Source organism: Lagenorhynchus albirostris, chromosome 6 (genome assembly GCF_949774975.1).
Source record: "Lagenorhynchus albirostris chromosome 6, mLagAlb1.1, whole genome shotgun sequence".
Taxonomy (NCBI): Eukaryota; Metazoa; Chordata; class Mammalia; order Artiodactyla; family Delphinidae; genus Lagenorhynchus; species Lagenorhynchus albirostris.
Window position 1 is genome coordinate 91,501,333 of NC_083100.1, and position 16,357 is coordinate 91,517,689.

General features: G+C 42.2%; 1 pseudogene; it reads right to left on the bottom strand.

The window, feature by feature from the left end:
• Positions 1-1,414: 1,414 nt before the first annotated feature.
• On the bottom strand, positions 1,415-2,376 carry LOC132521550 (large ribosomal subunit protein uL4-like; annotated as a pseudogene).
• Positions 2,377-16,357: the final 13,981 nt, after the last annotated feature.

Sequence of the window (16,357 nt, forward strand, 5' to 3'; positions counted from 1 at the left end):
TGAGCATAAACCCCGCTGGCCACCAGGGCCAGGTGATGTAGAGCTGTCCCCTGGTAGCAGCCAGTAAAATTGGGGCACCAGACAAGGGTATAAGTTCCTTTCTAGGGAATACTGGCAAGCTAGAGTAAGGCAGAGGGAGAGTGCAAAGATTGTCTCGACTGGCCTCTGTTTTCCGATAGCCCCTATGCATGCCCCTAGGTGTGTGCTAAACCAAAAGCCTGACCCTCAGACCAAAGCTCCAGGATAAGCAAGTAGGCCTCTTTCTCAGAAAGATTGGGAGTGTGTTTCATTCTGCTGTCTGTGCAGTGCCCTGGGGGTGGTAAACTGCCAAGAGCCATCCCTCCGATCGTTCTAGTCCCGCAGGACTGGCCCCCTGACCTCCGGAGCCAGGTGATCAAGGCACATGCCCAGGGTGGGCCCCACAAAAACCAGAGAACCAGAGAAGAAACCCAGAGCACCAGACACATGTAAAACTTCCCCTCTGAGCGATCCTGGCACACTGGCAGAGGGAGAGTGTGCAGCTGGTAACTGCTGGCTGGAGTGAGACAGAGGGGGAGAATAAGGATAGTGCCGCTGGAAAGAAAAAGAAGATGGTCAGTGAAGATGGTGCCCACCAGCCCCTGACCCCAGAGATGATCCCAGCAGACTTCTAGGTATGTGGTAATGTAGATGCCTGCCCCTCAGGCTGATGCTTTAAGAGTAGCAAGTGAGCTTCTTTCATATAAAGTCTGGGCAAGATGAGCTGTTTCCCTGGGGCGAGTGAGTACGAGTGTGTGAGCCCTTTAAAAGCTGTTTCTTAGATTGCTATTGCCTTGTGGGTCTCGTGGTCATGACCCCCAGTGGTTTTCAAAGCTAGGTGTTTGGAGGCTCATATCTCAGGTGCAGGTCTTAAAAGTTGGGGTGCCCAATGTGGGGCTCAAACCCTTCACTCTACAGGGAGAAGCTCCTGATGGGGGTCATTACTCCAGGGGCGGGCCTTATGGCAAGATTGCGTCTCAGCTTCTCCTACCCACTTCATTGTGGGTTTTTTTTGTAGTTCACTTGATGTGTAGTCATTGTTTAGCTGGTTCTTAGGTTTTTCTTAGAGGAAATTGTTCCATATGTAGCTGTAGATCCAGTGTGTCTGTGAGACGAGGTGAGTTCAGGATCTTTCTATGTTGCCATCTTGAGCCAATGACATCAATATTTTGATTTCCTATCTGTCTAACTTACTAAATTCTCTTACTTACAATTTTAAGTGTGTCTGTATATTCCTTTGCATTATCTACTGAGACAGCTTTTTATCTGTAAATAATTTTTTTTTTTCTGATTTCACAGTCTTTGTAACTTTTCCTCCCATCTTTTCTGGTTTGTTTCTCACTGCCTCTTTGATCAGATCTTTATTCAAAATGAGCTGTCCAAAATGATTTGACCTTTATGGAATAAATAAATTTAAGTTTATGCAGCAGCCTTCTTCTGTGGATTTCTTTTCTGCTGGCTTTTCAGCTGGCCGTTTCTTGGTAGCAACAGCCTTTTTTTCTTTCCCTCCGAAGTTTTCAAACACCAACAGTCTTCTTTTCTTTCTACACTACCACTGGCTTCTTGCCTGGAGCCCCCTTCTCATCTGATTTGGCTTCTAGTGCTGTGTTGTCTACCTGGACTTTGTGATTCTTGGCCTGGTGAGGAATGATGTTCCAGTGCATGGTTTTTGCATATGGGTTTAGCTTCAACATGATTCTCAGGTTTTTAAGTGGATTCTTCTGTAGGAGTCTGTGATGAATCTTCTTGCGTGGTTCTTGGAAGGATCTTTGGATCTCTGGGCTTTTCAAGATTCTGCTAAGGTCTGTATCGAGCATTTTATGCATGGGAAGGTCGCAGTCATTCTTGAGGGAGGCAGCTTTGCACCAAGTGCCATGCACATCACATCCTTTTGTGGAAAAGCGCTTTCAGTCCAAATGCAGGAACGTCCCACACGCCCCCCAGGAGCAAGTTTCAACACGTTCGCTTTGCTTATTTTAAGCTGAGTGATTGTAGGAATGTTTCTGAAGTCCTTGATAATGCAGGGCCCCCTGTGCTGGATACAGTTATAGCTTCTCATTTTGCTTTGCCAGCTCTCATTGGCTGAGAGGCATAGACCTTTTCGATATCATTCCAGGCCCTAAGCTTCCTAAGAAGCAAGATAACCTCCTTGGTCTTCTGGTAGCCTTCAGCTTTATCTTCAGCCACCAAAGGAAGTTCAGAAACTTCCTCAGTAGGATGAGCTTTAGACAGGACCAGCACGGGCAAGGCTGAGACAGGGCACAGCAAATGGTACATCACTTCTGTGTTGTGTTCATGCTGTGGGTGCCAGTTGTACCAGTGTTTCTGGTTGATGCCAACATGCAGCCCACAATACATATTTCCAGAAGCACCCTGGCCGTAATCATGGGCTAAATACTCACTACCTCATAGATAAAACTGTAGGTCACTTTCTGGCATCCCTTGTGCTTTCTTTCTAAGACACACACGCTTATTGGACATCTCACTCTTCAAAGCAAGGAACGGACTTACTGGGTGCGGATTGTGGAGGTACCAGCAAGGTCATGCTAGTCTAAAGAAGAGTGAATTTGTTGGCAGTTCCAACCCAGAATTCTTGATGGCTATCTAGGGGACAGGTACCAACACTAGAACAAAAACGAAGGTTTCTCAAAATTTGGGAACTGGACCAATGACCAGATGAAAAGCAAGCTGGATGTGCACATGTTCTGGGATGGCTGCCTGAAGCCCAGAGGATTTCTGATGTATTGTCTTTATGGACAGGCATTGCTTGCTGTGTGTATTGAGCTGGCATGAAGGTATAGCAGCAACTGGGACACACTGGCTTTTGTCTCTTAATCTGCAAGCCCGTGGTTTTCTAGTGGGCAGAATGGTGACAGTGTGATGATGATTCTCAGCTCATATGAAAAAGCTAATTCTTTATGGTAATATAAATCCATCAACCATGAGCTGAGCATAGCTGTGAAGAAAATTCGTCAGGTTAAGCAATTATAGCACCTTGGTGACACAATATTTGACAGAAACCACATTTCTGTTACATTAAGGCATCCAAGTTGATCTCTTAAAGCATGACTTTCTCTTATTTTTTAAACTGTATTATTATAACATGTCACTTTTGAGCATCTAGCAATATACCATCCTGCCCTATTGCTCTTGAATTTGATATGAGTGAATGTCTGCCTTAAAATGCTCACAGTAACACGTTCTTTGCTCCCCAGCCCCCAGGGAACAATATGTTTTAATTAACATATACATTATACAAATATCTGCTCATCTTGGTTTTCTGCATGAAAGGGCTTGAAACTTATTCCACCAAAGAAGCAAAATCAACACACTCAAAGGCTGGGTACAGGTGTATTAGCATTTCAGAGGCTCAAGTGTCATAACTGGTTTAACTAAACAAAGCTGTAATGTACATTTCGGAAAACTGGCAGGAAGGAAGATCCATTCTGGATTTGAATTGAATTCAAATAAATCCAGCACCATGTATCCGCGCTCAGCATATCCCTACTAGGGTTTCTACAGATTATTTGCAATCAAAATCTTAAAGTTCTTTGAAAAGAGACAAAACTGAAAGGTTTGTCCTCACAGAGTTATGGAAATATTTTGTGTCCTTAAGAGTGGTTAATGGTGACAAGCTATTTTTCAATTTCTACCTTGGTGTAATTATTAAAATTTTAACCTTTAATTATAAATGTATTCATTTTGTTTGGGAGATGGACTAAGTGAATAGATGGTGTATAATGCCTAGAGTCAGACTGATCAATGGTAGTGAAGAAAGCACACCAGCTATTATGTGTACATTTATATGTTTCTGCAAATTGATAGGAAATCGGTCTTTTAAAGGAAATCTAGGAAGCTAAGGAATTTGGATTACTCTTTAGTACTTAAAAATTATTTTTCATCTATTCTGAATCTTAGGATGAGGCAAGATGCTGGTGTAGTGTTATAATATTTCAAAGATACAGTGCAGATGGAAAGCTGACAACTTTAAGATCTGTTTAAAGAATAAAATCAACAGAACACAGTTTTTCAGGTTAAAAATAAATTTATAGGATTTCTTTTTTCCTTCAAATCTGTTTATTTGTCACTCTAGTTTGTGTGAAACATTGTATCTTATTCTTCAGTTAAAATATAAAATATGATAAGTTTCTTTTAGAAATACTAAAATGAGAGGCAATTATTCCACATTATGAAGCCCACCAGAGCTGCAGCATTGCACAACTGCAGTTGGAATTGTTCATATAGAAAATGGCAGCCCCGCTGTGCAACTACTTGTGAATGGAACTTGCCGGTGCTGAGCAATGCCCGGCAGCCTCCATGAGGGCTGTGAATGTTTCTCATCTTTTGTATCAAGTACATAAAGAGGAGGACTTGAAACTCTTCACTAGTTTTCCACTCTCTGTCTCTCCCCCACTACTGACAGCTCTTTAAATTACCTGAGTATCTTCTCCATTCCCCTGGAGGTGATTAGCCTCATTGGCTTGTCCTGTTATTGTGTCCAAGGGAGATGCAATACAGAGCCCTTAAGAGAGTACTAGCTTCTTTTTCTGTGAAAGATAAAAGAATAGGAACAATAAACCAGGATTCTTCAGTGACCCTATGTAGAGCACAGCCACACCTTCTTGCTTGACATCACAGACAAATCTGTATGAAGATCTTAGGTTGCAATGCGATACCCAGCCATTCTTAACATTGGTTAGGCTAGGAGATTGCAGATCATAGCCTGTCTTGGTTAAAAGATTAATACCCTAAGTACTTGCAGGCCTATTCTAGTGGATTCGTTACAATTTATTGATGGAATCATGTTTCAAAGTACTTACCTCATCTGTAAAATGAGGATCATTCTTTCTTGGCTAATGTAGTGACTCTACGATGTATTAATATATTAACTCTTGAATGGTCTCAGATCTCCTCTTGTTGGTCTTAAATTTGGGTCCCCCGAGGAAATGCATACACACCTATGCATATGTGTGTGTGTGTGTGTATATGTATATACATACATGTGTATCTATGTATACACATCTCTATATGTATTCTCAGACAATTTGAGTTATGAACAAACTTTCATAAGTTTTCTTGTGGCAATGGCTTTGGATCCTTTCAATTTATGATGCAATATTTAGTGATTGAAGATTTCTGTACATTTTTACCTCTTTTTATTCAATATCTCTGCCACTTTTTGCTATCTCCTACCTGTGTTCCAATTGCATGTTTCATGGTAACTTTTTTTGTTATATATAAGTACGATGATGTTAGCTAGGTATTAATCAGAGATATTTGGGTAAAGGGTCTGATAATAGAAAACTTGGGGGAAAGTGCATATTACTCCATTTTAAAGACACCCTCTATAAAAATAATGTCTGTACTGATCATATTTACTAGGGGTGAGTGATCACACACAAAAAGTCCTTTGACTGCTCCCCTTGTGCTTTTAAATATGCAGCAAATCAATAGTGTTTGGTAGGGCTTCCCTGGTGGCGCAGTGGTTGAGAGTCTGCCTGCCGATGCAGGGGACACGGGTTCATGCCCCGGTCCGGGAAGATCCCACATGCCGCGGAGTGGCTGGGCCCGTGGGCCATGGCCGCTGAGCCTGCGCGTCCGGAGCCTGTGCTCCACAACGGGAGGGGCCGCGGCGGTGAGAGACCCGCGTACCGCAAAAAAAAAAAAAAAAAAAAAAATAGTGTTTGGTAGAAAGATATTTGGGAGATTTGAGAAATAAATTGAAGCTGTATTTTTAGTATCCAAAACAACAACAACAAAACGAGGCTCAAGTGGTTATTTATCCCTGAAATGAAAACCAATCCCATGGAAAATAACATGCGTATCTAAAACTCTAATGTATTCATGGCCCTTCAGAAACACAATTCTGATTGGCTGTGTATCAAAATCTCTTTGGGATTACATTCTCCGGATTTTAAATTTATAAGGGAAACACTGCAAAACACAGCATCTGTCAGATATGATGTGAACTACTAGCTTAAGGCAGTTAATATTTCTACATTAGTTTGCACTCCATTTCTTTCGATGATGTCATATCTTTAAGAAGCTGGGTTTTCATTGATTGTTCTGACAAAAAATAAATACTGAACAAAAATCAACATGGAATGGGAAAGGAGGGTGGCAGCATCCAATCTGATGCCTTGATCTGATAAGTTCCAAGAGTTGGGGACTTCCCTGGTGGTGCAGTGATTAAGAATCTGCCTGCCGGTGCAAGGGACATGTGTTTGATCCCTAGTCTGGGAAGATCCCACATGCCGTGGAGCAAGTAAGCCTGTGTACCACAACTACTGAGCCTGTGCTTTAGAGCCTGTGAGCCACAACTACTGAGTCCACATGCCACAACTACTGAAGACCACGTGACTAGAGCCCGTACTCCGCAACAAAGAGAAGCCACTGCAATGAGAAGCCCGCGGACCGCAATGAAGAGTATCCCCCGCTCGCCACAACTAGAGAAGAGCCTGCATGCGGCAACGAAGACCCAATGCAGCCAAAAATAAATAAATAAATAAATTTATTAAAAAAAAAAAAAAGTTCCAGGAGCACAAATCCATTTAGTGTGTAACTGTGGCTATTTAAAAATGAAACATATTCTTTTTCTCTTTTAATTTATATGTATTGTTTATTCAGAAGTTACTAAGTTGTTAAGACATAAATTATTAAGTTGTCTGAACCTAACTACTTCATAAACAGAATGATTAGGTTTTTGGCCTATCAAATGTCATGGAAATATTACTGAGACGCTAAGTGTCCTGTAAACCAAGGGAATCTGGGAACCTCTGAATTACACAGTTTTGTTGTTTGACACTTGAAAACTTTGGATCTGTTGTTTTTCTTTGAAAATAATCAACAAAGGCCAAGCGATACCCTAGGAAGTTTTTTTGGCGGGTGTGCGTATGAGTTCTAGACTATGGCTAAATGTTCCCCAGATCACCAGTCTCTAACTCCCAATGAATTGAACTGGCGTTTTCTTATTTAGATCGTTTAGTTTAGTTTAGTTCTTCTTTCCACAACCCTCACTTCTGGTGTGAGACCGATGAGGCTGTTCCACGGTAGACACAGAAGTTCTTTACTAGGGGAACTCCTAGTGATTTGGTTCTGAGAAGCCCAGCCATAAGGAGGTGTAAATGGGAAACCATTTCACACTGCTTGATGAAGGGATTGTTATATCCAGGTTTGGGATTTATTCTTGGACCAACCTGAGAAAGTGAAAATTATTCTCATCTTGGTCCTCATTCCGAAGGATGTGAAAATTATCTTAAATCTCCAGGGCAGCAATTCGGAGCCAATTAGCAGTCACCTTTCCTCTACCTCATCAAAAAGTCTTCACTCTTCAGTGTTTAGCTCAAATTCCATTTTCTTCCTGAGTCTCGCCTTAATCTCCCAAATGAAGTTAGTCCGAGGCTTCCTTGGGTACTCATTTATATCAGTGTTCCTTATTGTTTATTTGTGCTTCCCCTAGTTTGTAAATTCATGAAAAATATAAATATATTTAGGAAATCTTTGTCCAGTTGTCCTCATGAGCTTCATAATCTCAGTAGTAGCCACAGACTCAATGACTTTTTTTGTCTTTTGGAAAACAAGTATCATTAACAAATTATTACTATTGTCCATTGCAAGACTTCTTAACCTTCTGACACTCATATAAAATGATAATAATTCTATAACATATCAGGATAAATGGATAAGGGCATGACTGACTGAGGGGGAGGGCTCTGGTCACCCCCCACTGTTGTGAGGCATTGATATCTCAGCGCACCTGTAACCCATGGGTGGCACACCAGTGCACTCTGATATATTGATTGGTAAGCTGGGTTTTATTGTACTTTGGTTACAATAACATTTTTGTGTATTCTCAGAAGACAACTTATAAACATTATAACAAATGTAATGTGTAAAACTTACAAAACTCCCATAATATCTCTCTGTTCCAAAATCACTGAGCTTGCTATTTAACGTTGTTACTGAAGTACTGTGCAGAGCTTGCCAGGAAATCCATCTTTCCCCGGGGCTTCTGCCCACAGAGGGATGTTCTGGGGTCGAGTCAATGAACACTAGTCTTTTGAGATTCCATTACTGTAATCATTTCTCATTCATGGACTATTTGCTGGACTGAGATCTGGAGTGTAAGTCAGGGAAGTAACACAGATGCATAGGCCTGAGTCAGTGCAGGGTAAGGAATGTAAAAAGTCATCAGACCATAGCAGTCTGGATCCATCATGTAACTCCACTGTTTAAAACCTTACAGTTGGGCTTCCCTGGTGGCGCAGTGGTTGAGAGTCCGCCTGCCGATGCAGGGAACACGGGTTCGTGCCCCGGTCCGGGAAGATCCCACATGCCGCGGAGTGGCTGGGCCCGTGAGCCATGGCCGCTGAGCCTGCGCATCCGGAGCCTGTGCTCCGCAATGGGAGAGGCCACAGCAGTGAGAGGCCTGCGTAACGCCAAAAAAAAAAAAAAAAAAAAACCTTACAGTGACTGTCCCAAAATTTGGAATATAATCCAAATTCTTCACTATGATTTCCATGGTTGTACGCTGTACACTGCTTATTTCTCTAGCCTTTCAATCATTCCACAAATAGTCATTGAGTACCTACCATATTCCAATCACGTGGGATATGTATGTGAACAAAATTAAGATCTTTGCTCTCATGGTGTTAACATCTGAATGTAAAGAAAAAATAGACGATAAGCCATAAAATAAACATGTAAATAGAATTTTAGAGGTGACAGGGCTATGAGAAAAATAGCTGGGGAAGTTATAGGGGATTGAGAGTACCAATAGGAATGGAGTCAGCAATTTTTTGTGTGTATAAAGGGCCAGATCATATTTTAGACTTTGCAGACTGTAGGGTCTCTGCTTATAACTCAAAGACAGCTACAGATAAGATGTCAACGAATGGGCATGGCTATGCTCCAATAAAGCTTTACAGAAACAAGCAGTTGGCCTGATTAAACTGATGGGCTGTAATCTGAAGACTCCTAGATTACAGGATTAAATCATCACTCAGGAATGCATCATTGAGAAGGTAGAATTTGGGCAAAGTTACTTTCTGTCCCATTGTCCTATATCATTTTAATCAGAGCATTTATCACGTTAACATGTTTTACTAGGATGTTTGTTGGCAAGCTTTGTTTCTGTCTCTCCTAATGAGTATGTAAGTACCATGAGAGCAGTGAGCTGATTTCCTTTTTGCTCAGCACCTAGAAGAGTGATGGTACGTAGTAGATAGTAAGTATTTGTTAAGTGAATGAGTGCAGAGTGAATGTCATTCTAAAGAGAGCAGCCTATATTTAGTTCCAGCAAATTATAATCATGAGAGATTGAGGTGTTTGTCACTAGATCTTCTGAGTTTGCAAGAGATTCTAGAGATCCAAATTTATATGTAAAATCTCTCAATTTCAAATGACTGCAACTAATAGAAAATATAAAAACATTTGCGTGTCAAACTAAATATTTGTGCAAATATTTATCCAGGACTTCTATATTCATTTATGGGGTGAATCAGTTGGTGTTTTTACTTGAGTATCTTTTCTACACTGTGTGGTATGAAAGGTGATTTAAGTGACTTGTGTAGGTCAATGGGTAGTTAGTAGCAGTATAAATTGCACTCACTTCTTTTAACTTCCTACCAAATATATTCTCTGCCGGTAAGAACTGCACATGTTAAAATCCCATAGATTTTGGTTTGTTGTGTATTCCTTGTCATTTGTCTCTAGGTATTTTTTAATTTCCTCTTTGATTTCTTCACTGATCCATTGGTTGTTTAGTAACATATTGTTTAATCTCCACGTTTGTGTTTTTACAGTTTTACTTTTGCCTGTAATTTATTTCTAATCTCATAGCATCGTGGTTGGAAAAGATGCTTGATATAATTTCAGTTTTCTTAAATTTACTGAGGCTTGATTTGTGGCCCAATATATATCCTGGAGAATATCCCATGTGCACTTGTGAAGAAAGTGTATGCTTTCTTGCTGCTTTCAGATGGAATTCCCTGTAAATATCAGTTAAATCCATCTGGTCTAACCTGTCATTTAAGGCCTGTGTTTCCTTATTGATTTTCTGTCTGGATGATCTGTCCATTGGTGTTAAGTGGGGTGTTAAAATCCCCCGCCAGTATTGTGTTACCGTCATTTTCCCCTTTTATAGCTGTTAGTATTTGGCTTATATGTTGAGGTGCTCCTATGTGGGGTGCATATATATTTACAATTGTTATATCTTCTTGGATTGATCCCTACATCATTATGAAGCGTCCTTCTTGTCTCTTGTAACAGTCTCTATTTTAAAGTCTTTTTTTCTGGTATGAGTATTGCTACTCCAGCTTTCTTCTGATTTCCATTTGCATGGAATATCTTATTCCATCCCCTCACTTTCAGTCTGTATGTGTCCCTAGGTCTCAAGTGGGTCTTTTGTAGGCAGCATATATACGGGTCTTGTTTTTGTATCCATTCAGCCAGTCTATGTCTTTTGGTTGGAGCATTTAATCCATGTACATTTAAGGTAATTATTGATATGTATGTTCCTACTGACATTTTCTTAACTGTTTGGGGTTCGTTTTTGTAGGTCTTTTTTCTTCCCTTCCTCTTTTGTTATCTTCTCCTGTGATTTGCTGACTATCTTTGGTGTTGTGTTTGGGTTGCTTTTTCTTTTTTGTGTGTGTATCTCTTGTAGTTTTTTGGTTTGCTATTCCCTTGAGGTTTTGATATAGCAGTCTGTATATGTACAAGGTTGTTTTAAGCTGCTAGTCACTTTCCCACCTAGAGAAGTTCCTTTAGCATTTGTTGCAAAGCTGGCTTAGTGGTGCTGAATTCTCTTAGCTTTTGCTTGTCTGTAAAGCTTTTAATTTCTTGGTTGAATCAGAATGAGAGCCTTGCTGGGTAGAGTATTCTTGGTTGTAGGTTTTTCCCTTTCATCATTTTAAATATATCATGTCATTCCCTTCTGACCTGCAGAGTTTCTGCTGAAAAATCAACTGACAACCTTATGGGGATTCCCTTGTACATTATTTGTTGCTTTTAATATTTTTTCTTTGTCTTTAATTTTTGTCAGTTAGATTAATATGTATCTTGGCATGTTCCTCCTTGGGTTCATCCTGTATGGGACTCTGCACTTCCTGGATTTGAGTGTTTCCTTTCCCATGTTAGAGAAGTTTTCGGCTGTAATGTCTTCAGATATTTTCTCAGGCCCTTTCTCTTTCTCTTCTCCTTCTGGGACCCCTGTAATGTGGATGTTGGTGAACTTAATATTGTCTCAGAGGTCTCTGAGATTGTCCTCATTTCTTTTCATTATTTTTTCTTTTCTCTGTTCTGTGGCAGTGATTTGCACCACTCCATCTTCCAGCTCACTTATTCATTCTTCTGCCTCAGTTATTCTGCTATTGATTCCTTCTGGTGTATTTTTCATTTCAGTTATTGTATTGTTCATCTCTGTTTGTTCTTTAAATCTGCTAGCTCCTTGTTAAACATTTCTTGTATCTTTTAGATCTGTGCCTCCATTCTTTTTCTGAGATTTTGGATCACCTTTACCATCATTACTCTGAATTCTTTTTCAGGTAGATTGCCTATCTCCTCTTCATTTAGTTGTTCTTGTGGGTTTTTATCTTGTTCCTTCATTTGCGGCATATTTCTCTGTCATCTCATTGTGTCTAACTTTCTGTGTTTGTGTTCTGCTTTCCACAGGCTGCAGGATTGTAGTTCTTCTTGCTTCTGGTGCCTGCCCCCTGGTGGGTGAGGTTGGTCCAGGGGCTTGTGCAGGCTTCCTAGTAGGAGGGACTGGCACCTGCCCTCTCGTGGGTAGAGCTGTGTCTTGCCCCTCTGATGGGTGGGGCTGTGTAAATGGGTGTTTTTTGAGGTAGCTGTGAGCTCAGTATGACTTTAGGCAGTCTGTCTGCTGATAGGTGGAGCTGTATTCCTGTCTCGCTGGCCTGGGCATTCCAGCTCTGGAGCCTATAGGCTGTTGGGTGGGGCCTGGTCTTGGTCCAAAATGGGGACCTCCAGGAGAGTTCACGCTGATCAATATTCTCTGGGGCCTCTGCCACCAGTGTCCTTCCCCCACAGTGAGTTATGGCCAACTCCTGCCTCCCCAGCAGACCCTCCCAGACTCCTAGTCAGGTCTAGCCCCAGTTCACATGGACGTCTTGCTTTGTGGTGGGTCCCAGTGCACGTGAGGTCTTGTGTGCACACTCTAAGGGTGGAGTCTCTGTTTCTCCCTGAGTGTGGAGCTCCTGGACTCAGGCCCCACTGGCCTTCAAAGCCAAATGCTCTGGGGGTTCTTTCTCCTGATGCCTGACCCTCAGACTGTCTTGGAGGGCTATTTTAATGTGGAAACATCCCTGTATAGCCTCTGCATGTTTAATATTTTTTGATGCAAGGGCTGTTTTTATTTATTTATTATTATTTTAAAAAATTTATTTATTTTACTTATTTTTGGCTGCACTGGGTCTTCGCTGCTGCACGCAGGCCTTCTCTAATTGCGGTGAGCGGGGGCTACTCTTAGTTGTGGTGAGCGAGCTTCTCGCTGCGGTAGCTTCTCTTGTTGCAGAGCACAGGCTCTAGGCACGCAGGCTTCAGCAGCTGTGGTGCACGGGCTCAGTTGCTCCGCGGCACGTGGGATCCTCCCAGACCGGGGCTCGAACCCATGTCCCCTGCATTGGCAGGCAGATTCTCAACCACTGCGCCACCAGGGAGGCCTAACAAGGGCTGTTTTTAGAATGGATGTCTGCTACCTCTTCCCTCAGTGTATGCTGGCCATTATCCCCTTGATAGGAGGTGTGACAGTTGTTGTGGTGACCTAAGCCTGCAGTGGATATTAAGCGAGGCCTCCCCTTTGCTCGGTGGCTGTTACTGCTCTGTCAGGGGCAGGGTCTACTCCCTAGTTGGTGGAGTAGAAGCCCCCAGATCTGTTTCTGAGCTGTGTTTCTGATCTGTGGTGTGAGCTAGGTGGGATTGGAGCACTCCCACTGGGAGAGAAACCACTGTGTTTTCCTCCTCTGGAGGTGTTCACCTGTGAGTATACTCCGTTGTGTCACTTTTCACTCATTGTGCTGGCTCACAAATTACACTGTTGTTGGAACTGCTCTCAGCCCCACCTTAATCATGGGTATGAATTGATGAATTGGCCCTGGTGTCTCTCGGGCATTGTTTTCACCAGGCCACCAGCACAGATCCACCAAAGTCAGGTCCCAGAACTGCAGGAATTGTGTACGTGGACCTGCTGTGGGAGCTATGGAGGCAACTCAGATTCTGGCCTGGTCCAATCCCTGCATGTACATGCCCACAAAGCCCACAGCTGCTAAAGCTAGACCCATCTCAGCTGTGGGAGCACTCGTCCGTTCAGATACTCCACAAGCACTGAGTTTACAAAGCAGCATCAGGGGTGTATATTGGTGGTTTCTGCAGCCACGAGGAGAGATTTCAGCTCTTCTTCCTTCATTACATGGCCCCTGGTTTTCAGCTGTGGTTTCAGCCCCACCTCTGCCTGTGTTCCTCCCATGAGCATCTGCTTCTCTAGAGTATCTGCTTCCCTAGAGCATCTGCTTCTCTAGGCTGCCCTAGAGCACACACAGCTGCCCAGGCAGGCGGGGGCGGCGGCAGTGATGGGTGGGGGTGGAGGTGATGATGCGCGAGGCGCAGGAGCCCACTGGGCCTGGTGGGTCCAGAGGAGGCATTGGTGGGCAGGGCAGGTGAACCTGCTCAGGCACATGTCCCTCCTAGTGCCCACGGAGGCAGGAGCTGGTGCATGGGGAAGGGGGCTGCAATGGCGTCCCCACCTCTTATGCACCACTCAACAATGACACCCTGCTTCTATGGTGGCCTGGGCTTCTTCCACTAACATTCCCAGTTGTGGAGCTCCTTACTCCCATCCCTTCACTATGTCTCTTCACAGCCAACAGCTGTCCCCTTCCTGGGTCTGCTCTCCAAACCCCATGTTCCAGCACCCAGCCCCCTTCTGCACCAGCAGACACATGACTCAGGCTGGGGCATGCAGGGTTGCAGCATGTACCATCTGTGTAGGTTTTTTTCTGTCCTGCCTGCCACAGACCAGATGCTGTGCTCTCCTTTGAGCCCCCAAAGCTTCCTTTCTGTCCCAGTTGATCTCCCTGCCACTGAGGGGGCTTCCCTCAGAGGGGGAACCTCTCCTCTCCTTCAGCTCCCCACACCAGGGGTGCAGGTCCTGTCCCATTTCCTTTTTTCTTCTTTTCTTCCTTTCATCCTAGCAGGTTGTGTGGGGATTTTTCTTGTCCATTTAGGTGTCCAAGGTCCTCTGCTAGTGTTCAGCAGGTGCTCTGTGAGAACTGTTCAATTTGTACATGTATTCTTGATGTAACTGTGGGGAGAGGCGAACTCCATGTCATCCTATTCCACCATCTTGACTCTGCCCCCTAAAATCACATTATTAATCTTATACTTAGTAAATGGTAACAGAACTATTAGTACATACTAGTAATTTTAGTTTTTCCTACATTTTTCTTTATTTTTCTTAATTGAGATAAAATTCTCAGATAACATTAGGTTAACTTCAGGTATACAACATAATGATTCAATATATGTATATATTGTGAAGTGATTACGGCAATAAGTTTAGTTATTATCCACTACCAGATATAGTTACAAGTTATTTTCTTGTGATGAGAACTTTTTTTTTTAATACTGCAGGTATTAGTCATCAATTTTATACACATCAGTGTATACATGTCAATCCCAATCGCCCAATTTGTCACACCACCACCCCCATCCCCCCGCGGCTTTCACCCCTTGGTGTCCATACGTTTGTTCTCTGCATCTCTGTCTCAATTCTGCCCTGCAAACTGGTTCATCTGTAACATTTTGCTAGGTTCCACATATATGCGTTAATATACGATATTTGTTTTTCTCTTTCTGACTTACTTCACTCTGTATGACAGTCTCTAGATCCATCGACGTCTCAAAAAATGACCCAATTTCATTCCTTTTTATGGCTGAGTAATATTCCATTGTATATATGTACTACATCTTCTTTATCCATTCATCTGTCGATGGGCATTTCAGTTGCTTCTATGACCTGGCTATTGTAAATAGTGCTGCAGTGAACATTGGGGTACATGTGTCTTTTTGAATTGTGGTTTTCTCTGGGTATATGCCCAGTAGTGGGATTGCTGGATCATATGGTAATTCTATTTTTAGTTTTTCAAGGAACTTCCATACTGTTCTCCATAGTGGCTGTATCAGTTTACATTCCCACCAACAGTGCAAGAGGGTTCCCTTTTCTCTACACCCTCTCCAGCATTTGTTGGCTGTAGATTTTCTGATGAAGCCCATTCTAACTGTTGTGAGGTGATACCTCATTGTACTTTTGATATGCATTTCTCTAATAATTAGTGATGTTGAGCAGCTTTTCATGTGCTTCTTGGCCATCTGTATGTCTTCTTTGGAGAAACGTCTATTTAGGTCTTCTGCCCATTTTTGGATTGGGTTGTTTGTTTTTTTGATATTGAGCTGCATGAGCTGTTTATATATTTTGAGGATTAATCCTTTGTCCGTTGTTTCATTTGCAAATATTTTCTCCCATTCTGAGGGTTGTCTTTTGGTCTTGTTTATGGTTTCCTTTGCTGTGCAAAAGCTTTGAAGTTTCATTAGGTCCCATTTGTGTATTTTTGTTTTTATTTCCATTACTCTAGGAGGTGGATCAAAAAAGATCTTGCTGTGATTTATGTCCAAGAGTGTTCTTCCTATGTTTTCCTCTAAGAGCTTTATAGGGTCCAGTCTTACATTTAGGTCTCTAATCCATTTTGTGTTTATTTTTGTGTATGCTGTTAGGGAGTGTTCTACTTTCATTCTTTTACATGTAGCTGTCCAGTTTTCCCAGCACCACTTACTGAAGAGACTGTCTCTTCTCCATCGTATAACCTTGCCTCCTCTGTCATAGATTAGTTGACCATAGGTGTGTGGGTTTATCTCTGGGCTTTCTATCCTGTTCCATTGATCTATCTTTCTGTTTTTGTGGCAGTACCATACTATCTTGATTACTGTACCTTTGTAGTATAGTCTGAAGTCAGGGAGTCTGATTCCTCCAGCTCCGTTTTTTTTTCCCTCAAGACTGCTTTGCTATTCGGGGTCTTTTGCATCTCCATACAAATTTAAAAATTTTTTTGTTCTAGTTCTGTAAAAAATGCCATTGGTAATTTGATAGGGATTGCACTGAATCTGTAGATTGCTTTGGGTAGTATAGTCATTTTCACAATATTGATTCTTCCAATCCAAGAACATGGTATATCCCTCCATCTGTTGGTATCATCTTTTTTTTTTTTTTTTTTTTTTTTTTTTTTCAGTACGTGGGCCTCTCACTGTTGTGGCCTCTCTCGTTGCG